Source organism: Halictus rubicundus, chromosome 8 (genome assembly GCF_050948215.1).
Source record: "Halictus rubicundus isolate RS-2024b chromosome 8, iyHalRubi1_principal, whole genome shotgun sequence".
Lineage (NCBI taxonomy): Eukaryota > Metazoa > Arthropoda > Insecta > Hymenoptera > Halictidae > Halictus > Halictus rubicundus.
Window position 1 is genome coordinate 14,571,513 of NC_135156.1, and position 27,957 is coordinate 14,599,469.

At 43.0% G+C, this 27,957-nt stretch overlaps 1 protein-coding gene across 2 annotated transcripts in view; it reads right to left on the reverse strand.

The window, feature by feature from the left end:
- The window catches only part of Sk (small conductance calcium-activated potassium channel), a 279,006-nt gene that overhangs the window by 224,001 nt on the left and 27,048 nt on the right, over window positions 1-27,957 (reverse strand). The gene's annotated exons all lie outside the window — the stretch shown is intronic.

Genomic DNA, 27,957 nt, shown 5'->3' on the forward strand with positions numbered 1-27,957 from the left:
TCATTCGTTTTCAACCTCGGCTAGCCCCTCATGCGACTAACGCGCTATTCCGGACTTAATCTTCGACGCATCGATCGTGAACGCGTGCTGCGACGCGACGGAACTCGCGATCCGATGTCTGCCCAACGACTCGTCGACGCACGGTTAATTGGACTGGTCCGGGAAATTATAGACCGGCGGATTATAATAGAAAAAGTGTCCGTCTTCTATCGACCTACTGCACAAATTTATTCACACGGAAAAATTGATTTCTTCTCTGAATTATTTTAATCAGTGGAAAATAATATACCGGTGAAGCTTAGCACCATAAGACACCTCGACAAATAAAAACTGTACGATTCGTGGAAATGAAAGCTCAAGTACTGCATACGATGAAAACATTTCGTAAATTCATTAAATAAATTCTCTGCGAATTCATTCCCTCGGAATGGCAAGCCAAGGTAAGACGAAGCAAGTTCATTTTCGTCGTTCGTGATTGATAAAACGAGGTGCAGAACGTGTATTCGTTGTCATTGAAAACTGTGTCAAATTCGTACACGGGTCGGGTTGAAAAGCGAGTTTCCCGACTTCGCGTCCCTGGGCTTTTTTCATGTCTTCGTTGTTGCAAAACGGAGGAGTTGCTTCTCGTCAACATTCGAGAAGTTGAAAATTCAAACGACTCCGCGGGGCTTAAACAATTTTTCACCCGACCGCTTCAATGACAGCTTGCAAGGGTAAGTCTTGCATTAATGTTGAATGCACGATCACCGGAGGCGGAGGTGGCAGCAACCTTCAGCCCGCATAATCCCATTGTCCGTCACACTGACAGCCCGTTAGATTCCGGCGAGGGATAAATAAACCATCGCGGGATCGGTAAATAGAATGATCGAAGGTTTAAGCTGATTAATTCGAGTCTGCTCGGCGGCGCGTTCGCCTAACGATGATCTCCTGTGCTTCTCGAAGTGGTTCCGCGAAGATCATCTTTGGTGGATACATTGTTGAAACGTGGCTGAATAAATGTACAAAGTTTCGAATTCGTTAACAGTTTCTACTTTAGAAATTTCTGAAAGGATTTTTCTGAAGAAATTCTGAGGATTCTGTGTATCAGAAACATGCTTCAGGAATTTTTTTTTTGGGAAAAACTTGCGGAGTTTCTTTCATGAAAGTTATTGGATCTTGTGAAGTACATGTCCGAGATTTGTTAGTAATTTTTTTATGAGAAAGTTATGATGCTTATGGGAGATGCACGTTAAGTTTATAGAAAGTTTCAATCCCTTGTTAACCCTTTGCACTCCAAGCCATTTTAACTCCAAAACGAAACATTTCTGCCGACCTAGAATATTTCTCTTTTATAGATTTTCTTCAGGTTATACTGAAGCGTTTAGTAATTTATTAAATACAAACAAATTTAATAAACTCCAATATATTTTGAGTAATGATAGAGCAATTTTTAGTGGCGCCTTACAGTCGCAATTCGAGTGCTAAGGGTTAAATCTTGAGAAAGTTCGCGAAAATTAATTTTCTGCAAGGAAATTAATAAACGGAATAGATGGATATTTCTGTCAAAGTTGTATCTTTTTGACGTGCAAGCGTTTCCGAACGCACACTTCTGGAACACGTTGTATTCTTGGAATTGAATCGCGGCGGGCCGGTTCTAAAAATGATGATCGATAAACAAGAGCCACGGGGAAAAAATGTTTGGATTCCCTCATCGTCGAAGCAGCGCTAAAAACGTCGTGAATTAAAATACAGCTGGTGCACGGACACCGCCGCGGGCACGCGACCCGTGGCCCGTGGTTTTTCGGGGACGTTCTGGATGACGTTTTATGCATACACGACGAAAAAACGATTCTCCTCGGTCCCTCTTTTTGGCAATAAATGTGTCAAATCATTTCCATGTTTCCTTTTTATTTCCCGTTTCCTCTGTTCCGCTTTTATCCACGCAGGACGCTTTTATTCGTGTCTACTTTACGTTCTCTTTTCATTATGCATTCTACATATCCAACAGAACGACGTTCCTCAACATACGAATTCTCGTTTTTCAACGGACACTCCAGCATGTTTGTGCTTTTAAAAATATCGCTGGAAACTCCAGCAGTAATGCATGCGACGGAGATCATAAAAATCGTACTGAAATTCACCGATTTGGCGAATGCCAATTGTTCGGCAGACAATCGTTCTTGACGTGGTTTTGCCGACAGGAAATGTGTCAGTGCCGTCTGACAGTTTACTCTAAAAAAAAAAATGGATTGTCATATTTGTGTGCTAAATACGAGGATGGCGGTGATGTATTTATTCCGACGATAAAAGTCAACCGTGCGCCACTTGAGAAGCTAGAAGCAACGCTTAAGTGACCCGGAGACAGCAATCAGACGTCCGTTTCAATTTCTTTCGTCTCGCGGAACGAGCTCTCGTCGATTTATGCTACTTCCCGAAGTATAAACAGCGACATATTAAAATGGGACGCCTTGTGCGCGGGTACAGCGACCTATTTTAATTTAGACGCCGATATTGAATCGGTCGCGGGGTCATTCTACGCTGGACGGCATCAGTTTTCGGACGAGATGTCAGGGATCCCGGTGAAATTGAAATATGACGTGTCCGCCGGAAACTGGGAGGGTTAAATTGTCATTTCACCGGCTCCAAATTGCTTGGTAAATCGTCCAAATTCACCCGACCCCACCCTCCAACCCTTATCCCTTTAATGGCTACCAGCAGCCTGTTATCAAAATTAAGAAACAACTCCACTCGTATGAAAATGGCGGTACACCTTCCGTTCGAAGCTCCACAAAACGGCTAAAAAAATCGTACACACATTCTCAAGACGTCGTTGTAAAGAGGAAGCTTCGGTCTTCGAATCCACGTTCGATTCATTCGCCGAAAAATATTTTTTCATTTCCCAATATACAGTTCCATTTGAATCTCGGTTTATTTGTCCCGCTTGTCTTCAGATTCCCGGCTGCCATAGCATGCAAAACCATCTTGGGAAAATGTCAGACATTCCAAACTTGATAATCGGCCCGGATTCCTCGTCGTGGAATTTTTGTGTTGCATTGTGGTCGCAATCCCGAACGTTTATAAATAGGGGTGCCAATGAAATTTCCGGGAATGCTTTATCAAATCTCGTGAGCAGAAATAGATGATCTTTCCGGCTTTCACGCGCTGCAATCACGTTTCCATCGTCGAATCACGCTACACGTATCGCCTCCGAAGTGCGCTCGTTCACTATAGAACATTGGTTTCGAAATAGCCGGATATCCCGCGCGAACGTCACGCCGTCGCTTTTGTGACTCACGCCGAATTTTTATTCGCCACTTCTTTCCGAAGCTTTTCTGAGATTCTCGGACACTTGAGCGTCGTGTAAAAATCACTGAATCAACAGTGACTCTGAAATCATGTGCACCATTGCTCGGGAAAGAACAACATGACGTTCATTCAGTGGATCAACAACGACTGCACTGTTTTCTCATTTGGAAGAAAGAATCGTTCGCGACACGAGTATAATATTTTTGATATTGATAATTTGCGTAAAAATTTAGATCAATTTGGATCAACCTTTGACGAGATTGTTTCGCAAGGAAACGTCCGCAAGAATGTAGCAATCACGGTATTAATTGTGCAGTACCCTGCTGAAGATTTAATTTCCCTTTCAGCCCCGCTGCAGGGAACGAAATTCCCGTACAATCAGAGACAGACGTCACATAATTGAACTCCCGGCTGTTCTTTTAATTAAACTTTGAACCCGCGCATCGTCTAAAATACATTTCACCCGGAAATCTCGCAAGATTGAAACGACTTCGTTAAACGAACATCTTGCGAAACATATGTTTTCGAAGAATGACTTGAGGACACACTTTAAAACAAACCTGTACAATAAAAGGAAGAAACATCGAACTTACTCTCTAGTCTTCTCCGTGCCGGAGATCTTAATTTCTCAGGGATAAAAGAATTGTGTCAGTCGCTAATGACTGACACGGCAGTTGAGGTTCGAAAGAAACGAGTCTCTCGTCTCTCTCGCTAGAGGCCGTGTAAAATTGTACAGGCTGCGAATCGAACGTGTCCAAGTGTTCTGAAAGTGTCGCGATATTGCCCCCTCCCCTCCCCTCCCCTCCCCCGCCCACGCGCCAACGATGAAAAAGTTTCCGCGATTTGCCAAGGACACGGCCCGGAAAGTTTCGTCGTATCCGTCCGAAAAGGATTCCAATTGTAATATACCGGAAGAACGTTTCCCCGGTAGCACGCTCTTATCTGCGAAAGTTAGGTCATCGTGCGAGGTCAGCCGGAATCCGAACTCCCGGCTAACAAATGAAATATGTATACAAGACCGGGCCCGACCTAGTGCCTCGGAGACCTATTTGTTTCGCGTCTCTACAGGTTGACCCGAAACTATCCTCCTGCATCGCCTTATAACCCATAGTGCTCTGCATCGGCGTACTATGCTCTGTTCGTTATCGAACATTAACTCGATGTAGCAAATTTTTTACCACTTTTTGAATTGAACAGAAATTCCATCGTATCAATCAGAGCATTGAATATTGACACCATTTGCACAATCTAAAATGTACTGTCGCATAGTGGTCAGGTACACTGCCATTTAACGATCGCAATGGTCCCGAACAGTTTGTGCCGAGGAGAATGGAGCAGTATGTAGTATTAATCTGTGCCACAGAAGAGGGCTGTCTTAACTTTCGTCTTAATTTTCGAGTCGCAAAGCTTCAAGGAAACTCCGGTAACAAGTTTCCGTCCCATTACCCTAACGAGCTAAAATACAATAGTAACGCGTTAATTCGAGCAAAAGACAGTACCATCCGGCAATCCACAAAGAAGTCACCCTCTGCCAAGACAGAGCGGACAGCCCGGTCCTCGGGGAACTCCACTCAACAAGTCCCAAGGTCGCAGAAAAGGAAGAACCACCGGGAGCCATAAACGTTCCTCCCATAAATACACAAAGCACCCACTACGAAGCAAACATCTTGTCCGTCTAATTCGTACTGATCCCGTTTTTTCAAACAAACGACAGAACGAAACTACAAAGAACACTTGTCCTCGCAATCTCTTCGCAATTAAATAACGATCAGACCGTGATTGTTCTGCATTCATGACAGAAATAAAATGTACAACAAGGCTGAAGGAAATTCTGAAAAATTTGATTTCGATCCCAGCAAAGGCGCTGGTCAAAGGCAGCATCCAGCTGTGATCGCGAATCCAGGATGGATCACTGATCGAGAAAGGGCACCGCCGGACGTTCATCGAGAATTAAGAGGATCAAAGAAAACGGACGACTCTCGAGCGGATCTGGGTCGGCTGCAAACGAAACCACCGACCTGGTTGGTCTTCTCCTGTGTGGCCTCCGGTTTCCCATCAATGGTTCTTCCGTCCCTCTTCATCAATGAACCACAGACAACCGGCAAACCGGAAGGGACGAGCTAAATCGTTCATATTCGCGCACACCTTCCAGTCATCTTTCTGTTTCCCTTTAGCTCAGAACTTCTTCGATCCGGTTTTATCATTCCCCGACAGTCTTGCGTGCCAAATCGAACTCCGCGTTTCAAAACTTGCATTTTTCGAATTTTCTCGCCAAAATCTACAGGACAGTATAAAAGAAAAGTGCAAAATTTTTGGTCCCAGAAGGTGAAGTTCAGCCCAGTATCGTACGAATTCAACTTGTACGGACTTCCATTAACAACTATGCTTGTACGAATGCTAACAACAGCGAAATCTTTCGGTTACCAGATGAATCATGCTCTGTAACACGGAATAAGCCATCGACGAAATTTTCTGTCGTTTCTTAGTCGGTGCCAGGCCATTGTGTGCCCGTCCCGCAGGAATTTCTCCGCGGCGGGACCCACTTTATTTCCCGCAGGTCATTTTTCCTTGTCCCCTACTGAAATTTGAATATCGGACCCATCAGACTGAAGAAGGAGCGCCATTAAAATGAGATATCCCTGCTCGATTCTGCCACAGACGACCAGCATTACCCTCGCGGTTTAATCCCCTCGGTTCTTCGTAGACCTTCGCGGTCCGAGAGGAACCAGGCTCGTGAAACATTCCGTGGATAAATAAGGGGGAGCGACGTTTCGTACGTTCTTCGTTCGCCTCGGACGTCTGTTTTAACGTTTCAAGTGTGAGCTGTTTATTGGGGGACGATGCTCTCTGCCATGCGTGAAATAGTTAGTACGCGGGGAACGTTGGTTGTCTCCTTCGGTCCCCGGTGAGCATTTTAATGTCCAAATTGCAAACTTTAGTCACTGAAGCGTCAATTATTGTTCTGCGAACCGTGGAAAATTGTTTATAGTTGCTTATCGTCCTGTGAACTGTGGGAAAATTGTCTAAAGTTGCACGGTATGATTTATTGATTACAACGTAACCCTGCTGTAAATTGAAAATCCTCTGCAAATTTATTAGTAGTGCAATATTTCTATGTGAAAAGTGTTTAGCCGTGATGTATATTTGCATTCTATAATTACGTGTTTTTATCACGATTGTTGTAGTAGGATAATTTATGGAATAATTTCTCGCGAAGTACACTTCCTCGTTTACACTATTTCTGGAATAATATCTGGTTTATTGATTTACGTCGCTAAACGACGAATCCCTTAATTTACCAGTTACAATTTCGTTGTTATGCGAGAGTAGCTGTATTTGTTTGGCTCTGGCAAAGCAAACGTTGGACATGATAAATATAAATGAATTTACACATAATTTAGCTGCGTCGCTATTACGCCATAATGTACGAATCGATACATGACAAATTATGAAAACCGGGGGACCTCAATTTGGAGATTCGCCAGTTTCCGAATTGTCAATTATTTGGTTCTAGTTTATTTCATTTCAATTTATTCTTTTGCGACTTTTTAATGTTACATTGAATATTGACAAATGGTGAAAATAAACTAAAATAAATTCGCAAAAAAATATTTACGAGCATCAGGGAGAGAGCGAAAGTCTGTTGACTCCTGAACCCTTCAACATGATTCCACTCGCATTTCTTCTCACGATTTCACGATCGAGACGAGCTGGCGCGTGCCGCATTCCACGGATTCGAATTAACGATTCCAGGCTATTATTCATCGTTGCTCCTCCCGGCCGACATAGTAATCTGAGGTGACGTGAAAGGCCTTTTATCTCCTCGTCTATTGGACTGATTACTTTTCTTCCTTTCTCCCCGGAAGAACGAGGGTTGACGTCTCTATTTTTCATTCGCTCCGCAGAAAACATCCGCCGAGACATGCGCAGTGGGTGACCAAATTCTCTTATAAACAAATTACGCAAGTTATTGTATGTTTTTTTAACAACAGCTAAACAAATTTTATATCCTACATTTTCTAAAAAATCCATTTTTCTCGGTTGCAATATTCCAGCTGCTAAAAACCGAATTACTCCGAACCTGTATCAAATTGACCTAGCTGACCTCGCTGAACCTTGAACTTCAGAACAAAACAAGCATTAACAGCTTATCTTCGCTGTAGATTCTTATCAGTTCACCCCGTACATCGATGATAAAGGTTCCAGCGCAAGTCGTCTCGAATATGCATTGCACGGAAAAACAAATAGAATACTCGAGACTCATGAATTTCTTCGCCGGGAACTTTGACATTTCCCGTAATTAGACGGCTCATCTGCATGCAAATATCGTTTCGCAAAAATAAAGTAAAAAATGGCTTCCCTCGATCGAAGGATTGATGAACCGTGAAACGAGTAAAATATTTTTTTCCTCGTCACGTCCTATACGCGCCTGTGTTATCAACGGTTTGATTCATAGTTGTTCGATTATCTTTCCGTCAGACGCCCAAAGGAATCTTCCTCCGAGACAAATCAACCGGAAACAGATATCCGGAGTCCATATCCCTTCGAACATTCCCCCGATCGTGCCCAGTTCGATTTCTTACAACGTTCTCCCGGCGAATTCGGCAAAAACCTTGGGAAACCTATGGAACATTGAACGGTTCCCATGTTAGATAATCGAACAGCAGCTTTTTCAGCTCTTCTGTCGTGAAAGCCGATTCTAACAAAGAATCGATCCACCCGTAAATCTTGCGACACCGAAACGCGATATTTCCTGCTGATATACTCGGCTATCTTCACTTCCGTTCCGCAGAGATTTTTCTCGTTTTTTACTCGGAAAACTATCCCGAAACAATTTTCCAAGACATTTTCTGTTCGATCGTACCGTCAAGAAGAATTCAAGAATTTTCATAGCATTAGGAAATAAAAGACATATTTATGAAATAATGAAAAATTCGTAGGAATTCTTAGGAAACTTAAGGAACTCTCAGGATGCCCTAGGAACTTTTAAGAATTCTTAGGCATACTTAGGAACTCTGAGAAACTCCGAGGAATTCTTAGGAAGCCCTCTAGGCACTCTTAGGAAGCCCTAAGAATTTTTAAGAATTCTTAGGCACGTGTAAGAACTCTGAGGAACTCTGAGGAATTCTTAAGAATTTTAAGGAGTTCTTAGGAAGCCCTCTAGGCACTATTAGGGACTCTTAGGAAGCCCTAGGAACTTTTAAGAATTCTTAGGCATATTTAGGAACTCTGAGGAACTCTTAATAGCCGTGCTATCTGTCGTTCTAGTAATTCGTAATACAAATTAGGAGACTTTATTCTAATCATATTAATGCTCACCTTAGCATAGCCTAACCCAGTAACAAACACTCATTACGAATGTTTTATTAGAACGATAATCGTTGATAGTTACCCACATACTCGCATCATACCTTCACGCAAATTCAAGATGCTGTCTGTTCCACCGTCCACATTTTTTAGAAAGCCCATGGTACTGACCTGTAACAGAAAGAACAATTGTATGTCTTACAAGAATGATTGAAACACATTGCAATGACTTAAAATCGAATTCCATAAAAAGAAATATTAAAATTACATTCAATGTAATACCTCCAAGTTAAAAATCCGATCAATAAATACTCCGAATAAACTTCCTGTTAAAAAATGATCAAGAACAAAGTAAAGAATCAGGAAACAAATCCTGAGAGAAGATACTCTTCGCTGGAGCAGCGAAGCATAAAGAATTTTCAATCTGTGTCCTTCCATCAACGGAATCCTCTATTAAAAATTAGTCTGCCGATCCCCACGGGGCGAGCACCGAGAAAGAGCACAATTACCAAAAAAAAAAAAAAAGAAATCCTCTCTGCTTTTTACGACGAGGGAAGCCGGTAGCTTTCACCGTTAAAAGCGGTTCCCAAAAAATAGTCCGTCGGATTCCGGTTTCCCTGAAAATATCGGGAAGAGCTTCTTATCGGTCGCGGGCCACGTCCTTAGGGCTAAATAGACCGATCGTCCCTTCGGAAAGGGACTGGTAATAAGCCGTTTCAAGAAGCTTGCCTCGGATCGAACGCCGCGGGATTAATGCAATGAGGCGGTCGGCTCAATCGCCAAGAATGAAATCCAATCAAGCCACCCTCGGTCGCTCGGGAAAAAGCCCGTTGGCCAGGTGACGAGAGGGCGAGGAGAGGAGAACGCCAGAGGGATGATCATTTCTTTCCGTCTGTTGGCGATTCGGAGCAGAAGAACAATCGCGATACTATCGCGAGATCGATCCTCGCGTCGACACGATTGCGTCACGCCGATCACACGGCCGTTATGTCGATGGAATAACAGAGGGTTCGGACCGAAGGGCTGCAAAGGGTGGTCACTGGCGTCGAGAAACAAGATAAGTGCAGGAAACACTGGTTGTTTGGCTTGGGAGGAAATCGTAATCCTGCGAGCCCTTTATGGGGAGCTGTCGTCATGTGTGTTGACCCTTGAGCACTGTGGACGTTGAAACTAATGCGATTAGTACCGAAGATCCTACAGACGGTTGGTGGAAATGTTTATTGAATAAACATCGAGTTCAATCGTCTCTGCTTTGTACTTTAATATTTGGTCAGTAAAAATATGAAAGTATTAAAAAGAAATTAAAGGTGGTCACTCAGGTACCCGGTGACTGACATAAGGGATTCCTTGTAAGTCTAATTCATCTTCGATTTGTGACTGATTATTGAGTACCTTTGGTTAATAATTTCCTGTAAAATAATATTTTCAAGAGACGTCATTAGTTTATATTGCTCCAGATAAGTCACCGAGTCGCGAATGAGATTGTTATTGGGATTGAGCAATTTCTTAAAGATGGGATTGGGTCAGGAGAGACCCAGACAAGGTTACATAACGCGGCATCCACCGCCGGAAATATTCCGAGGATATTTCCCCGTGATTGTCTAGTTCTTTCCGGCCGGTCGCGTCTATTATTCACAGTCATGAAATGATGAGTCGATATTGATTCGACACACGAAATATGCAGGCCTTGGACTCGCATACTAGCCTCCTTCTATTCGAATAACGGGTCCCGTTGGTCGATTGATCCGGGACGGCACGGTCGACCGACACCGAGCGCATCTCGGTAAAATTAATCGTTTTCCGAATTTTCCTCGTCGTTCCATTCTTGTCGATGCGTTAACACGTTGATTTCCCTCGGTCTATTGCGCCCCGGTAGCTACGAGATTCATTAGCCTAATGCGTAGGAAAAAAATATTCGCGATCACGATGGCCGATAGCTTCGCAGATCGCGAATGATTAATCGCCCGGCCCTATTGATCCTGAGTGCGCGACGCGAATTCAAAGAATTAATTGAAAATGAGTGTTCGCGCTTTCTAATCTCGTTTTGATACAGAGAAAATGTAAACATGCGCTCGTTACAAAGCAGAAAATGTTAATTTGTGCATTCTGTAAAAATAGTTGTGGAATTTTGCACCGAAATTGTCTAAGGAAAAATAAAATATTGACGCCAAATTAAAACTTTAAGTGATCATTGAACAGGAGATTTTTATGCAAAATAAAAAAATTGAAGCCACGCAGACATTTATTTCACTCGTAAACAAGTCTAACTAGTTTAAAATAGTGTAACGGTATTTTTAAGTTCTTCAAATGCGTTTACAGATTTATATTCTAGCTATCTATTATTGAAAAATTCCAAGCTTCGGAGTGACGTGCGTAATTGAAAATAGTAGTGCATTAGGGGCCGAGTAAATAAAAACCATTGAAAGTGCCGGGCAGAGTAAATTTGTTGATTGGTCGCCGGATTTTTGCAGCAAGGTTTGCGCAGGTTGATTTGATTTATCCGCCCTTAACGGACTGAAATCTATCGGCAATACGGCTGCTCATTACATTAACATATGATGCGTCCATTAAAGCATAATGAATGATTTGATGGCGGGTCGGCCGCGCCTCAGAGCGACCGGATTTATCGTTGCAATAGAAATGACGATTACTAGTGGAAATTGCGATATCCAAGCGTTCGTGATTTATTCAGAAATTCGCGAGCGTGCTGGAGGACCCGTTCGATTTCGTATTTAACGCGGAGCTGGGTCGCTACCCTATTAAAACGGAATCGCTGTCGTATAAATAACGATCAACCGGAAAATTTCGAAAGCGTCGAAGCCGACTGTTTATCCCCGTTTTTACCTGCGCTCGCGCCCCTGCATTTCCTTCTGCAGAAGCGAGAAACCTCGACGAATCGATGGAAAAAGTAAATTTTCCACGGGAAAATATGCTTCACCCCGTTTCCCGCGAATGAATGATGAAGCGATTCGAGAAAGAAACTTTCAATGAAGACAAATGTTGTTTTTGAATTATCGAAAATAACAAGACTCGGTGGGAAACGCTCTGGAAACGGATATTTATTTTATTTATTGATTTATTCAGTCAGAAGCAATGGTGACAGGACGATACTTCAAGCGATGGTAGGGGACTGGAGCTTCCAATAATTTTCAGAAATTGGAAGTATGATAAAAATCTAAATAATGATTGTGTGACTTATAACAGATCGACGTGCTTTAAGGTGTAACGAATTGTACTTTTGCAGGTTTTTTTAAACAGCTTGGCTGCTGGCTGCTACAAGGCTGCTAATCCGATTACCGAGTTGGAGGCAACATCGACAAGGTGGCGTGAAGACTTCGCTAAGTACGCTACTTTTACTGCTAAACTTTTTATGTCTGCGGCTGCCGATAAGAAACCTTGCGAAGTTCCGTTTAAATGAGAAAGTAAAAACGAAGCTGATAAGATACCTCGCTTCTGTTGTTTCCTCGACTTAAGAAATCTCCCTGCATAGGATTCATAAAGTTAATGAAATGACACTCTGAAAAATGAGTCAAGCCCCTGAACCCCTGGATTGTCTTTGCGAAAGAAAATGGCGCGCAAAAGGCACGGCCCACTCTAGTCGACAGACATCTTGCAGGGCCTCCAAGTTGTAAGAACCTTATTAACAAGTTTCAGTCCATTATTAAGTAGAACTGTCGAGGGTAACGTTGCACGGTTCTCTCATCGAGAAAGAGATCGCTAATACTAGATCAAGGAGAAAGAAAGTTCGCAAGCATTGCGACTTTCGCGAGCATGCTCGCCTTCCAGCTTGTAACTGTATTATCACTTTAATCCTGTTTTCGCAGACCCTAAAATTTTTATAGACTCTGAACTCGGTGCCTAAACTGTGTTACAGTAAAAGTAATTATAGCCGAGGCAGTAACGCGATGATACAGCAGACCAGGCATCGGGTTTGGTTAAGCACGGAGCTATAGGTATTTTAATCATGCTACTTCGAAAGACGTTAAAATCGCGTTTAAAATTCTAGATACTATTTCTGCACTGGCCAGCAGATAAAATGATAAAGTCAAGGCAATAGCAGACATGGTGTAGCAGATGGTTCAGTTTAAGTCTGTTTCAGCTCGAAATTATAGCTATTCTATTAATCCCAATTTAAAAGGTCTTAGCTCTCGAATGGCGGCACTTTATAGCGTTTCATTTAAATTTTACGTTTCTACATAAACACTGTATCACGAGAGAAACGTATGTATACCAGCACCGTGGAAAAGTACATTAAAATCGAACACCACCAGCCCGAGTCTTTCCCTTGTAAGGGTAGTTTCCCGGAACGATTAGGGAACCGGAAGTCGACGGCGTTAAACCCGTCAGCGACGACAAGAACAGCTCCGGCGAGCAAACGTTAAGAAAACGGACCGCGGTAGGACGCATTGTTCCCGTGGCTGTACACTCGTCTTGCCCCATAAAAAAAGTACAATGGGGGCTGGCCGGCTAGGCGGATTCCATTAGTCCTCCGACAGGCGGCCGCGCCAATTGTTCCCCCGTTTAATTATTCTCCGGTTGCCGGAATTCGATGCCGGTGGGCGCAATTCGCGGCAAAAGTGAAGCCGGCGTGAAACATTCACGGCCGGCGTTGAATTCTCACGAGCCGGGCTGCGGAGGATGGGGTAAGCCCTTTCCCTCCTTTTTAGCCCCGGTGTCGTTCCTCTTAGCGCGGCCGTACTATGAAAAATTTCGCTGGCCCGCGAGCCGCTCGAGCGAACGAGAATCTAAATATTTCAGCCGACCCGTGAAATTTCCACGGAACGCTGACCTCGCCTTCTTGCCTTCGCCTAGCCTCGGATCATGCTACGCTGGGCGGGAACGCGGTTTTCCCGCTTCTTATTGCGAGTTTCGCCAGCCTTTAACTGCGAGGCAACGCCTCCGAGAACGCAAAACGGATCTCCGTTAGGTGTAAAGGGACGCCGGAATCGCAAACGAGACCGTTCTCCGAGTTTCCCTTATATCTTCATCCCCCGGACCCAGTTCCTTTTTGTTACCGGTGCTGTTAAGTGCACGTGGAGACCGTGCAAGTTTGCCTGCACGAACTCGCCGAGCAACGGGACCGTTCCGGTAATTAGAGACACGCTCTGGCTGTCCTCACTGAATGATCTTTTGTTGATTCGGTTAAACGTGCAGTTGATCTTATAGAAACAGTGTAATCCGCCTATCCTGCACTCCACTCAATGTTTGCTTCGAGTTATTTTCGCGGATAAAACGGATTGTTAACTTCAAGGTCGTTTGAAGGTCATAGTGTTGCAGGGCGATCGAAAGAAAATTGATGCGCACAGATCTTGTTTGTAACCAGCAGGTCGCTGGCTTAAGGTTGAAAATAATGTTTCATTCATTTTGACACCTCTCGAATTTATTTTACAAATTTTCCCCCATTTGTAACAATATTACCCGCATACTAAAAATCGAAAAGATACTTCTACCAACAAGCAGGAAAACAACAGACGTAATGGCACCGCACGAATTTTTAACCCAGTTGAAACTGCGTTGTTCGTACAAAAGCAATTTTTCCAAAAGTCCCAGTAAAAACATCGCACCAGAGATAAAATAATAGAACATACGTATAGCATTATTTACGTTCCAAGTTTGCAGTTTCGACCTATTTCCACTAACAATTTGATGTTTTCGAGCAGAGGAGCGTCTGCAACGCGGGCGATATTGTTTTTTAATTAGAATTCATTATCGAACACGGTTGGTATTCTGTACGTACGCGCGAAGTGGAACGATAACAGTTCGCCTAATGAAAACAATATCTATCCGTCGTGTAGCGTTCTCGATTTTTCATAGGATTTTTCGTGCTGTTTTTCGAGAACACGATAACAACGGGAGACGGTGGCCCGTGTTCATCAATCTTGGTCGTCGTGAAAAAAATGTTATCAAGCGCCGTTTATACGTACGGTAATGGTTGAACGCGACGATAAATCATATTTGAACGCGGGCAATCGCCATCGAATTAATTAAGCTTAATGTTGTCCCTATGAAACAGTCGGGAGGGGAGGACGATAAATATTATTCCAGTCAGTTCGGACTCGAAAATGGCGGCCGCTGTTGTATAGTGCGTGGGCGGCACACTTGAACCGGTTCAATCGGACGTGTACAGACAATAGGCTGCGTTTTTACGACGAGCCGTTCGAACAACCAAGTTCTTCTGTACATAGAGATCCAATCGACGATACGAGATTCGGTTTTTCGACCAAATGGATCACGCTTCGGGATGATCGTGCGTCACGATACTGAAAGTCTGTTATGCTCGAACCTGTACAGGAACCTGCGAAAATCTTCTGTTCCGCAGTTTAACCACAGAAAAACAAACGATTGGTTGATTTTATCTTTGAATTTCCAAAAATGTGAAAGGAAATTCGCATCACTTGTGGAATGATTAACTAGCAACTTTGACTCTTAAGTTATGCATGGGTTAAACTTTACCTCGGGTAGCCAGAAATTTTTAACTTTGTTTTATGTAATCCTGTAGATTTTGGCGAGAAAATTCCGAAAATCCAAGTTTCAATCTTAGGAGATCACATATCAACATGGTGGCGCCCTTACCTGTCAATAACGCTGCAAATCGCACATCTTCACACACGTATAACTTTTGAACTAGTGATCTCCTAGGATCGAAACTTGGATTTTCGAGATTTTCTCGCCAAAATCTACAGGATTAAACGAAAAAAGTTAAAAATTTATTGGTTTTCCGAGGCAAAGTTAATGCTATGTACGTATTATTTAGTAATACTACCGATTTTGTTCGGAAGAAATGTGTCCCTCAACATTAATCTATTTTTTAATATAATATTAGTCAGTTCAGACATAAAACAGCATTTCACAAAACCCCGTATGTTACGAAAGAAGACAACACGAGCGTGGACAATTAACCGGAAAATGCATTTAAATTGCACATGGTACCTCGAATTTCCATATGTGTCCAGGTGCAACCTACATCTGAAATTGTCCCTAAATTGAAATTATAAAGGATAGAATTACAGACGCATATATCGCGGGAGGAATCCTGGAGGATAGTTGGGCGGAATGATGTGAAATCATACCGGTATATGTTACGAGAATGGCACTTTCATGAGCTCCAGAAATCCTGTTGCAATTTGTAGGGTCCCCATCCTAAGCAACCTCTGTGATTCATATGCCGAGTGTTCCCGCAATCTTAATTACTTTCGCGTGGTTAAATCTTTTATCAAGGGAATAATTGAAGTTATTACAGTACAATCATCCATATAATTTGTTAAAGCATGAACGAATTCGCTTTTGGACAATTCATAAAGAAATTCTCAACTGTCGATCATCCATCTCAAAGGTACTTCTAGAAAATTTGAAAGGGACTATTAGAAAAATTTTAAAAACGTTTTTGCATATGTTTTAAATATTTTGCGAACGAACGAGACTTTCATAATTGGCCAAAAAGCGTCTCAGCAACGTTTCCATAGCGATGATTCGAGGACCCGTTTATCGAATACTTTTGTAAATGCAATATACAGGGTGTTTCAAAAATCTGGTGGTTCTACACGTCGAAACAAGTCTAGAAAAAAATGAAATATTCGTCGCCGGATTCGTCGCATTTGCGCTGCCCGATGAACAGGGACATCGAGAAAATTGATTGCAAACATATGAGTGACGTAAATCGCGAGTGACCGGCCGATTAACATCGTCACGTGACCGGCCGATTAACGTCGTCACGTGACCGGCCGATTAACATCGTCACGCGACCGACGTGTAATTTTTAGAAAAATTGTCGCACGTGTAACCATCGAATACTCGAGAGTGAATCGAGCTTCGACATACAACTCGATTTCTCTATTGTCTCCATTGTCATTTTCGTAGACCACGTGTTTGTATCCCATCGATCTAATTTATCACACCTTCGAACGTTGAACAATTACGCGAACGCATCTGACCGTTTTATCGGAAATGAGTGCAAAGAAGATAATAGTTCGTCTTCGAGGAGAACGTGTTAATTAACGATAGAACTGCGAAATGCAGTTAATCTAAATTGTGGACGTCGATTGTCGATAAAGAAATTGAAAGCTTGTCGCGAAATATTGGTCGTCTTTTTTTTCGTAATTGTTCCGATCGCAGTTGGGAGGGAGACCTCGATCGTGAAATTACTTATGACGCAATAACTGCGACCAAAACATTTATGCGACGCTATTTGGAGTGTTTATGGTACTGCGAGAATTCCAGGCGACAAACTGCGTTCGTGGAACGACATAAGCCTATAAAAGTGCTCCGACAATGAGAGTTAGGATCGATGTCGGGCGCGGTCTCCGATCGCAGTTAATTGGTATCAATTAAAAAAAGAAACAATAACTGCAATCTGTGTTACGCGCTAGCCGGAGCGAACGAGGGGAAACGGGCGGGAAAATGGGAAATTCCGAGCGAAGACTTGTTTACCGAAACTTCGCTCGTTAGAGCGATTCCTGTAAAATGAGAATGCGCGATGCAGCTCGAAGGAATTATTAATCGAGCCGCTGGATAAAACCGCGATTGAATTTTCAGTTCGGAGAAAAACCGGCCATCGGATTCTCCAGCGACACGTGGCACGCTCGAATCTCGCTGAATAACTCATCGAGCGTGAATCGAGCAATCTCAGAGAGCAAAGCCCGCGAAGAAACAAGTGGCCATCGAAGGAACGGTCGCCGGAATCGCTCGAATTATTTCGATCGAATCGATCCCGCTTCGATAATCGGCTGTTTCATTTTTATAACCGTGTCCCACGGCTCGCCGCCCTGCGGCCTTTAACCGGTCGATCATCGATCGGTTTCGACAGCTAGATCTCACTTTTCGAGTGCTCGCCCTCCGAGACGTATAAATAATTCGCAGCCGTTGCCCCGTGTTGACCTAATTATGCGCAGGCTCCTCGAACACCGTTCCGACGGTTCACCGATCGGTCTCTAGCCGAGATTAGCGGTTTACGCTGATGGATCGACCGGATCTACGACGCCCGAGCCGATGATCGTTCGCGGCGCTAAACATTTTATCGCGGCCTCTCGATCCAATTTTTTTTCTTTCAATTTTTTTGGCACACACTCCCACTGGCGATCAAAGGTTCTCTAATTTTAGAGGTTACTCCGTCTACTAGCTGCGAGGAAAGAACTTTTCCGCCGATGCTATTTTCGGAAATTGTTGATACTTTTGCGAAACACTTCGAGGTCTCCTTGGATCGGTCGGTCATGCGTCCTATAGCTTGTACAAATTTCTAAAAAAATGTCTAGTTTCATATAAAAACACATGATCCATCTTTATCATAAAATTGCGGAAAATGTCATAGCTCGTGCAAAATTTTAAAGAAGCTTCATACACGAACTGGAGACGCGCGTCTAAAATAAAATTTTAGTGACTGTTCCCAGATGCAATAGCTGACGCAAAATTCGAAAAAGCCAGCTCCGCGATAAAAATTCAAGGTCCGTCCGAGATTCGAAATCCTCGTAATAAAAATTGCAAAATACGAGACATCATGCTAACGTGAAGACATATCTCCACCGGAACCAGGCTATCAGAACAGAGAACCGGGAACTGCAAAAGTCGCAAGAACGCGTTGCCAGACAGAGGCGTGTTCAAAATGGATCCGGATTTCCGGAGCGACGAAGGAAATCACGCGAAATATTCAAACCGGACTCCCAGTCGCCGAATACAAAAACCCCGGTCGACATTTTCCCGTGAATTCATTCGACTCGGAAGACGAGTCCCCGCGGGGCTCAGCCTCCAGAAATTACCCTAAGCTGGGCACGTCTTCGTGCCGGGGATTAAACTCATCGTCGCCTCGCGCGATCTGACAGAGTTACGCGACCGAGAACCATCTCGCACGAACTATCGCGATCCAGTGGATTGCGTCCGTGTCTATTAATTACCGAAATGCGGTTCCTATGCTTCCGTACACCGATTCCAAAGAATTATGCGAGCGAGCGAGCGAGCGAAACGAACAGGTGGATCGTTCGAGGGATCAAAGTTATGGCTAAGAAACACGACCTTTGCAAGGTTCTTCCCAATACTCCAGTTTCCAGGATGCTTGACGAAGTATGATCATCGTCCGCGAGTTTAAGGGCTGTTTTTAGTATCGCGGATGAACGAGAAACGTGTCCAATTTTCGTGGAATGTAATTTTCTACAAAGTTGAGTGGATGGTAGCAACGCTTTGGTATGTTAATTTACATTTTAACGAAAGAATGCGTCCTGTAGAATTTAGAGAAAACGGCAGCATGGTAAACGTTCGTTTTGTGGTTAAAAATGTTTCATACCGTGGCTCTAATCATTTGAAATTGAATAAAATTGTAATTACATACGAAACATTTTAATCTTGTATTTCAAGTTAAAAATTGACGGACAAATTGCATATTAACAGTGCATGTAAAAAAATTTTTTAAATTGTTAAATGAATATTACAAACGCAGAAGTAAATAAAATATCATTTATGAAATATAATTTATGTGTGGCTCGAATACGAGTTTATTTATCTGAATTAAAATTCGCCTTGCAAAGAAAGAATGATTAAACAAATATGTTGACTATTCTCGTCTTCCTTAAAGTATGAACTGTTTTTAGACACTGTTTAAAATTAGTATATGATCGAACATATTTGAATAATGCTTGAACAAGCCTGCATAAATTGCAAACGTCTCGCATAATTTCGAATGGAAGGACAGCTGTTTTGCAATATTCATGTGGAAAACGCCTGTTTCACGGCGTCGAACAAAAGCCGCGGTGTCAAAGAAAAGCGTGATCTGATAAATTCCGTCAAGCCGTAGATCTAAATGAGATTAGCGGCGTAGCGCTCGCGAGAGATTTAACGTGATGAGTGGGAAATGACTTTGCATCACCTGCACGGAAAAAGGGCTGCAGTAAACGTGATCGAAACACGGGGCAAATAAGAACGAGCCGAGTGGAGACGCTCCTTTAATGAACGCCACTTTCAGTAATTAAAGTGCGCGCTGTATTAGTCCTGATTGGACTGCCTTTGCGCTCGAACTGCGCGCCGCGGATGCTGGAACTAACATCCTTGGGAAAGTTCGATTAAAGTTCATTGTGCCACTCTCGGGGGACACTGTTATAATTAACCGAAAAAGAGCAGGCAAACTAAAACCCGCAGTCGCCCCCCCCCCTTTATTAGAAAAGTATCAACCGAGAAATTAACGTAACAGCAATTATAACTTTTAAATTACTGGAGATTGAAATTAAATCTCGCAGAGACGATTTCAGATTAAATTTTCGGTCATAAAAATTGAAATTAAGCGAGAGTGGAATTTATAAACCTCTTCCAAATTCTACATTTATTTCGTCAGAGAGTACTATGAACGGAAAAATATTCTGATCAATTTTATGCACCAGTTTTGAATGCATCGTACCGTAGAGAGATATGCTCGGGATTTTCGAAACATTTCTCACCGCGGCGGGTCCGAAATCGCAACAAAGGTCCTTTGCATCGCGAGGGCAATTTAAATGATTATGCCAGCTCCCGAATTTCTCTCTGTAAATCGTGATTTCATTTGCTGTTACAAAAGCAACCGGCTTGAATCAGCATACGTCTCCATTCATCACCGTCTCGAAAAATGAAACCGCGGCTTCCGAGGGGCAGGGGGGAGGGCTGGGCCTGTATTGCGCGCAATTTTCCTGATGCATGCGCTTTATCGCCACACGCTCACGAGCGCCGGGTAAAACTGCATGGTACTGCACGAAAGCGCAAACAAATTCCCTCGTATCCGGCCCGGCTGACAATTACATCTAATGCGCGACGCAAGCTCGCCGGTTATCGCCGTTCCGCCTGCGTAATATCGCGCAAGGACGATACTCTAATGCACGATAAGCCGGATAAGAGCAGTCAATCAATAGCGCAAACCGCGATCTTTCGTTCCAGCCGACGCGGTTTTCGTCATTGTGAATTTTTACACGCTGGGAAACACTCGCCAAATATGTACATATGTTCTCTTCCGTCGTCGCTCGTGCGATTTCTTCTGAGACAGTTCAATTTCTCGCTGAAACTGGTCTCATTCGGATCTATTGCAAATTTAACACCAACATTTGTTCTCTCTGAATATTGTTTAGAGACTCCAAACCAGTAGACCGAATCTTGAGGTCAAGAGACAAATTGTATATAACTATTTGTTGCCGTCTTCAAAGAATAAAATTCCTCCTACAGTAAAGTGTTGATCCAAGCCCAATCCTCGGGTCCGTGCTGTGACATAGATCGTGTAGGGCTACTATTTTCATGCTACAGCATCGATCGCGCCGTAGAAAAGATGTCAGCAGCGAGAAATATTTTTTTCGAATATTCTACATCAAAATGTGAAATGTATTTTTAACACTCTGTCGCCAATGGATCCGAAATCCTACCTTTTTTAAAATATTAACCACAGCTCAAAAATTACTCAACAACCGTGTCCCACTTCATATACATGTTTGATCATGAATAATTCATTTACAACAGGCTATTATAGTAATATAACGTATTTTATATAAGCTTTGTACTAATCATTTATGAAACATTGTGAGATTACAAATCTTTGTTAGAATACCTAATTCATATACTGCAAATCCTCGTGCAAAATAAAAATAAGTCAATTGCGAGAAGCAGGGACTACAGAAAAATAGGTTTCTTTCTCTAACATCTACGGAACGTTATTTAATAACAATGTTTTTTTTTAATACGTATATCAAAGATTTCTTTAGCAATGATTCGTACATTAATAAAACTCTACATTTTACATCGAGAAACAATTTTAGTACCGAAAAGCACCCCAAAGCCTGAAGAGCAACCGAAAGCTTGGAAAATAACCGACGTCTGAATTTTCTAAAAATACTGAAGACAAATGCTGATGCGCTGATGCTGTGGAAGTTAATCCGAGCACCGGCGACTCTCTTTCTGCATAAAAAGTCGTTTTTACAACACCGACAGAATGGCGAGACGATGGCACACTCAGTCAGGGCTAATTGAAGAGGCAGAGAAATTTTCGCGCAGCGTGCAATGTTTGCAGTGACGAGAGGAACGAACGATCTCAGCTATACCAGCAAACAGGAGTCCCGAGGTTTTCGCTTTTGTTAACCCTGTTTTACAATCCCCGGGTCCGGACAAAGCCTCCGCAAAGCCGATGTTTTTTCCGGGCGTGAGCTTCAATTTGTTCAATTGTTGTTCGGCGATTTTTGTATTTTCTTTGCCCTCTTCCGGTGTTTGCGTTCACCGAGCGACAATTCGATCCGGCTACCCTTGTGCAGAGATTAGGGGAACCGAGATCGGAAGGTGTCGCAATAATCGGCGTATTCTGATTGGCTACTGTTTTCGCAGATTCGATCGACAAATGTTCAGCGTGTAAAACGCTTCTAATGCACGATTTCTGCCACGAAAGAAGGGTTTCTTAACATTTTTGTAATAAATTTCACAGCACCGACGATTATCAAGAAAATGAAATGTATCTTAAGTACAGGAACGTTCGAATTAAAATGTCACTATGTTGCGGCAACGAGTGCGCGATTGGGAATAAAAAATGACTGCAGTGCACAGAAAAGTCGTAAAGTTCTAATCGCGCTGCACGTTTCCGTGCGGTATAAAATTGACGAAAGCCGTGTGTACACGATGAACAGGGGCAGCATCGGCACGCGACATCGTAGAAATCGACTTTCATAATTAACCCCGTGCTCGTAATACGTGTTACGAGGCTAACCAACGGAGGGTGCCCGGCCAGCCGTGACATTGTTTGTTCGAATCTAACTGAGTCGGTAATTGTAATTTACGCGTGCGAGCCGAGGTATCGTTTCGCGGCGGCGCGGGATTTGTTTTCCTTTTCAGCGAATATCAATAACCGTGTAATGAGCCGGCGAATACTCGATACAAAGAATCGATGGCATCGAGGCGCATCCATTATTGAAATATTCATTCGATTCACCGAACGAAAATGGCCGTCCACGTTGACACAATGACAGACCGGTGAAAAATTCACCGTGCGCTCATTTCTCTGCGAGCTGCCTCGCGATGCAACATTTAAAAGGTGGATTTCCGTGTCCGATTCTTGGTTCATTATACATTCGTTTTGTTCTATTTGCGTTTTGGTAATGAAATAGTCAGAGGAAGATGTTTATTGTAAAGGTGGACGTGTAAGAAGACCCAGAAGAAGCTTTTGACGGAAGAAAAAATTTGTGAGAATTGTTAGACTGGAGGAGGAACGTCGTCAGTTTTCATTGCAGAGACAAGGATCTTAAAAATCGTCCACAGGTCGTGGAACCGCCGCCAGGCGTTTCGTAATCGTGATACATGGTAATGTGATAAAGCCGCGGGACGCGATAAAATACAAGAATTGGTACACTTCCTTCCGAGAAATGAACTTCATCAGCCATACGGAATCCCTCGACCAGCTCATTCGGTTATGACCGAAAGCATCCACTTTCAAACTTTCTGTGAACTCGCCCGTTTCTCTTGCTCCCTCGACCATGCTAATGCCAATCCAGCTGCGTAAACGTGAAAGATAACAAACGGTCCTCTTCTGCGAACAGGGAGCGACTCGGGAAAGTTCCCGAAACCGCGGAGAATTTCGCACTGACTTCTAGCAATAAACAAGAAATCGATACATTCCCGAAGTCCGCGGGAACAGTATACTTTTCATTCGACGTGGACGAGAACGAGAGAAACAGCTTCACTCCATTCATTCAACTCTGACGATGATAATTTTTCTAAAAGGTAGGGCTTTCGCCACAGGTCTTAGCAATGGTTCAAATTAGAAAAATTTATCTGACATTTTTCTGATGCTCTTAGAAACTACATTCCTCCGACTTTCACGAAACAATAATTGCCATGCCAAAAACAAACCTCTGAATTATTTTCCCTCGAGATAGGGCTTTCGCCACACACCTCAACTATAGGCTACCTTAGAGAAATTCCATTAACACTTGCCGAAACACTTCGAAGCTAAGTATTCGTTCTACTTCCAGAAAACAGAAATTACAACGATATCAAAAGGTTAAAAAAAAATTTTTTTAGTGATAGAGCTTTCGCCAAAAAATGTTAATGGGGCAGAAAAATTAACCTAGCATTTCTCCAAGGCTCTTGAGAAATAAATAGACATTTAACTTCCTGCAAGCGACAATTATAATCCTAAGGAATCGTGTGAGTCATTTTTCCCCAAGATAGGGCTTTCGCAGCAACTCTCAGCAGTGGGTCACATCAGAAAAATTCGACTAGCATTCCTCTGGAGGAATTAAGAACTAAATATTCGTTTAAGTTCCTGCAAACGACGATTACAATGCAAAATGCACGTCTGAATCATTTTTCCCTAAGATAGGGCTTTCACAGCAACTCTCAGCAATGGGTCACATCAGAAAAATTCTACTAGCATTCCTCTGGAGCAATTAAGAACTAAATATTCGTTTAAGTTCCTGCAAACGACGACTACAATGTTAAATGCACGTCTGAATCATTCTTCCCTAAGATAGGGCTTTCGCAGCAACTCTCAGCAATGGGTCACATCAGAAAAATTCGACTAGCATTCCTCTGGAGCAATTAGGAACTAAATATTCGTTTAAGTTCCTGCAAACGACGATTACAATGCTAAATGCCTGGATCATTCTGCCCTAAGATAGGGCTTTCGCCACGCACCTCGACAATGGGTCAGCTTAGAAAAATTTTAAACGCATCTTTATCAGGATTCTCCTCAACTAAATATTCATTAAACTTTCAGAAAAATTTTTCGTCGATCGACAGGGGTCCCGCCAACAATTCCAGCGGGTCAGAAAAATTCAGGGGGCATTTCTCAACCTCGGGAAAATTGAGGCAGCATTTCCCCGGGGCTGCTGGAGATGAAACAAGCCGCTCCTCCGTCAACGTAATGAAAGAAGCGCAAGACGTAGGGTGTCGCGAGAATTCGCGCGATCGACGTCGCGATAAATTTATCGGCATTCCGTAGTTACCGGCAGGCCCGTGGAATTGACGTTGCTGAGAGGAATTGAGATTAACGAGGGCTGATAACAAATGGTGTTAGCGCTGCGAGGTCCGAATCAGGTGAGAGACGAAAGGACATCGCCGGTGAAACGAGCGCGCACGACCGGCGCCACGAATAGAAACAGATGGATGGGCGCGCTGCAAGCGTGATAGCAGACTACGTGATAAAAAGTGGAAGCGAGAGAGAGAGAGGGAGAGAGAGGTGGTGAGTAAATATCGAGGGAAAGCGGGGAAAAAGCGGAAGTAGAATTTTCGAGAGAATTCGAAGGACCGGGGCCCGGTGAAGAAGCGGCCAGAGTGGAAAGCGATGAGCAAACGAACGAAACGGCTCGGCAAACTTTCGGAGAAGGAAAAATGGGGAAAGTAAAAGTGACTCGGCACGGGAAGTCGTGCATTGTGGGAAACGGTGAACGGAGCAAAATCGACGGTGCATTCGTACGGGATTTATTGTATTTTTGCGACGGTTATTCTCCGTCTCCTACGCCCAACAAAGCGCGTTGTCCAAGTGTCTCGCAAATTGGATCGTTCGCGAATTCACAGAGAAAATTTCCATTTTTCTAAACGAATTCTTAAGGACACTTTCCTGCCCCCCATTGTGGACTTCGTTTCGTTAAATGTCAAAGGAAAACTATGGTAAACTAGTTAGAGTTGAATCGCGACTGTTCGCGGGAATACATGCATTCACAGCGTCGTTTAACTCGCAAAGCTCGGCACGAATTCGGATTTTAATAAAGTTTCGTTCTACGGTGCCGTTAACCGGCACTCCAAAGAAAACCGTCCGAGTTCGAAATAAAATTTTGCTACCGCGAATTAATGTCCGGACTCGCGAATTTGCATGAAGAGGAACGGAAACGGAGTAGAGGAGAACATTAAGACAAAATGAAGCCGCGCAATAGACATCACCGTAACGAGATACGGCACTCCAATCTTCCGACAAAACTACTCTCACTTTGATCTCATAAATTCGTTTCGAATTTGCAAACCAAATGACTCCTCGCGGGCCGCGATTAAAAATCGTTTTTCCCTCAACTTGGAAGGCTCGAGTGGAGTCGTGTGGTCCAAATGAAACAAACATTAAATGTGGTTATTACTGGACCGTGGATCTTTGTGCAAATGATAATCGTTATCTACTTCTATAGAAATTACTTTCCTCAATCATTCTGAAAGGTTTACAAAAATGTAACTGTCCCTATAAATTCTTCTAATGTTTCTACCATTTTGTGTTTCACTTCTTTAATTTTTCTTTTTTTCATAAATGCTTAAAACTTTTAAAATATTCATAGCACAATTAAATATAATTGAAAATTGACTTCTCCCTGAATTTTGAACTTTTCTTTTTCGACGTAAAATACACTTCCACCTTTTTATTTGGAATTTTATGCCGATAATTGGAGTGCTGTATGACGAAGAAGGAAACTATCGGCGCCGATTAATCGTTCGCATTTTTTTCTACGTAGGTCGCAGAACGTTTGATCGACGCGTGACGGCCGTCCGTCGCCGGCGACAAACACGCTCGGCGTCGTCGACGCCAGGCGACGCGACGTTCGTTAACAAACGGATTAATGAAGCACATCGATGACGGCGCGCGTAAAAATCGGTGTAACGCGATCAACCGTCACGGCACACCGACCTCGTTCTGTACACGTTATTATCGCGCCCATTATTTCCACCTGATGTCGTGTTGACTCGAATCGTTCGACCCGTGACATCGCCGTAACGTCACGTTCTCGGCACTAATTGCGGTGTTTCGTGCTCTCCATCCACCCCCACCCAGCCTTTCCTATTAATACTTCCACCAAATTGTCTCCCACTTTACCTTGTCTTCCCTCCGTTCACCTTGGAATTATTTTTTCTAGCTAAATCCACGATGTTCCAGCCAATTTTTCAGCGCAGACATCTCATTACCTTCTGAACATCCTCCCGAGCATTCTTTCCAGAAGGCTGAACTATTTTAATTCTTGTAATTAGATTTAACAGTACTTTGAAATATTTCTTATCTTTTTACTATTTTAAATTAGTCATTTTTATAATTTGCAATATTCTTTCGGTAACACAATCTATGTGTGAACACATTTTATTGCAATTTTGTTCCTGTGGAAATTTCAGGTATATTTATTAGTGCATCTTTCAGTTCTCAGACAATTATTCGGTATAAATTTATCTGTGCATAACACACACATTACAAGTTCTACAAGTGCATTCCATCAACCCCCGATTTCCTAGTTTTAGAAAATTTCTGAAGTCGATCATTACACCACATTTTTTCCCCGAAAAACTATATTAAGAATGCCACGCAATGTAGTGCAAAATAAACATTGGTTAACATTCACTACTGCCGAGAAAACGCGCGGCGTTCGTCGACGCGTGCAAAGAAAAACGATTGGGATGCGTCGGGATGCGGTTGAGGGTTAAAATAGCGCAACCTTCAGGTAAATCAACTAATTATAGTGACTCTATTTCCGAATGTCACGTGGAAAGATAACCGCACATGATATAAAAAATCTATTTTTAAAAATGTGCATTTATGTACATCTCTAGCACGGTGCGCAATATTTCCGGCTCAAGAAAACTTTTCTGCTTGAATATTCTATTAGGTATTTATTCTAGATCTTCTCGCATGTTTTAATATCTATAGATAAGTCCTGCTACATAATATTTTTTTATCCAAAACGTTTTGGCATAAATAGTAATTAAAACTTTGGATTCTTTGTCCGGATGAGAGGAAAAAGCGAGATCAGAATTCATCAAAGAAAATCTCGTGCCGGAGAGGTTCCTAAAAGTCGCGTCGGTAAATTCGAGTTTCGAGTTCCCCAGACCGGAATCGATTATCGCCCGCGGTGAAAACGATCGATCTGGAATTCAAACGACCACCAAATCGTCGAACGACACACGGGCTGTCGTGCTCTGGCACAAGGCTGTTGGCCCCTTCAGTCGATCCCACAAGTACCTACGCGTCGCAAATAAATTTCACCTCCGATATCGTCTGCTTGATATTTATGGTGCACTTGTCGGATTCCGTTTACGTCCACCGAGAAATATACACTCGAATTCGATAATGTACGACGCTCGAACCAGCGTACGCAATATACGGCAATACGTAGCGGACGGTCGCAGTCAGTCTTTTCGGTTCTGCGAAATGTGCTGCCAAATATAGTAATGCCCCGATATAGATAAACGTGTGGCATTGATATGCGCGATACTTGAGAACAATTTATCCCCGCTACCGCAGTATCTGCCCTCTGAGGAGACCAGAACCTATCGGTGAAACAATTGTAAATCGAATGAAAAAACTTTTCTATTTTTAATTGTTTCTTCGCGGCATTCTTACCGACGTATCTGTGAGATCCTCCTGATTAAAATGAGCCCAAACACGACATCATTCGGGGCACATTTGCACGTTTAAATCGAGGCTTT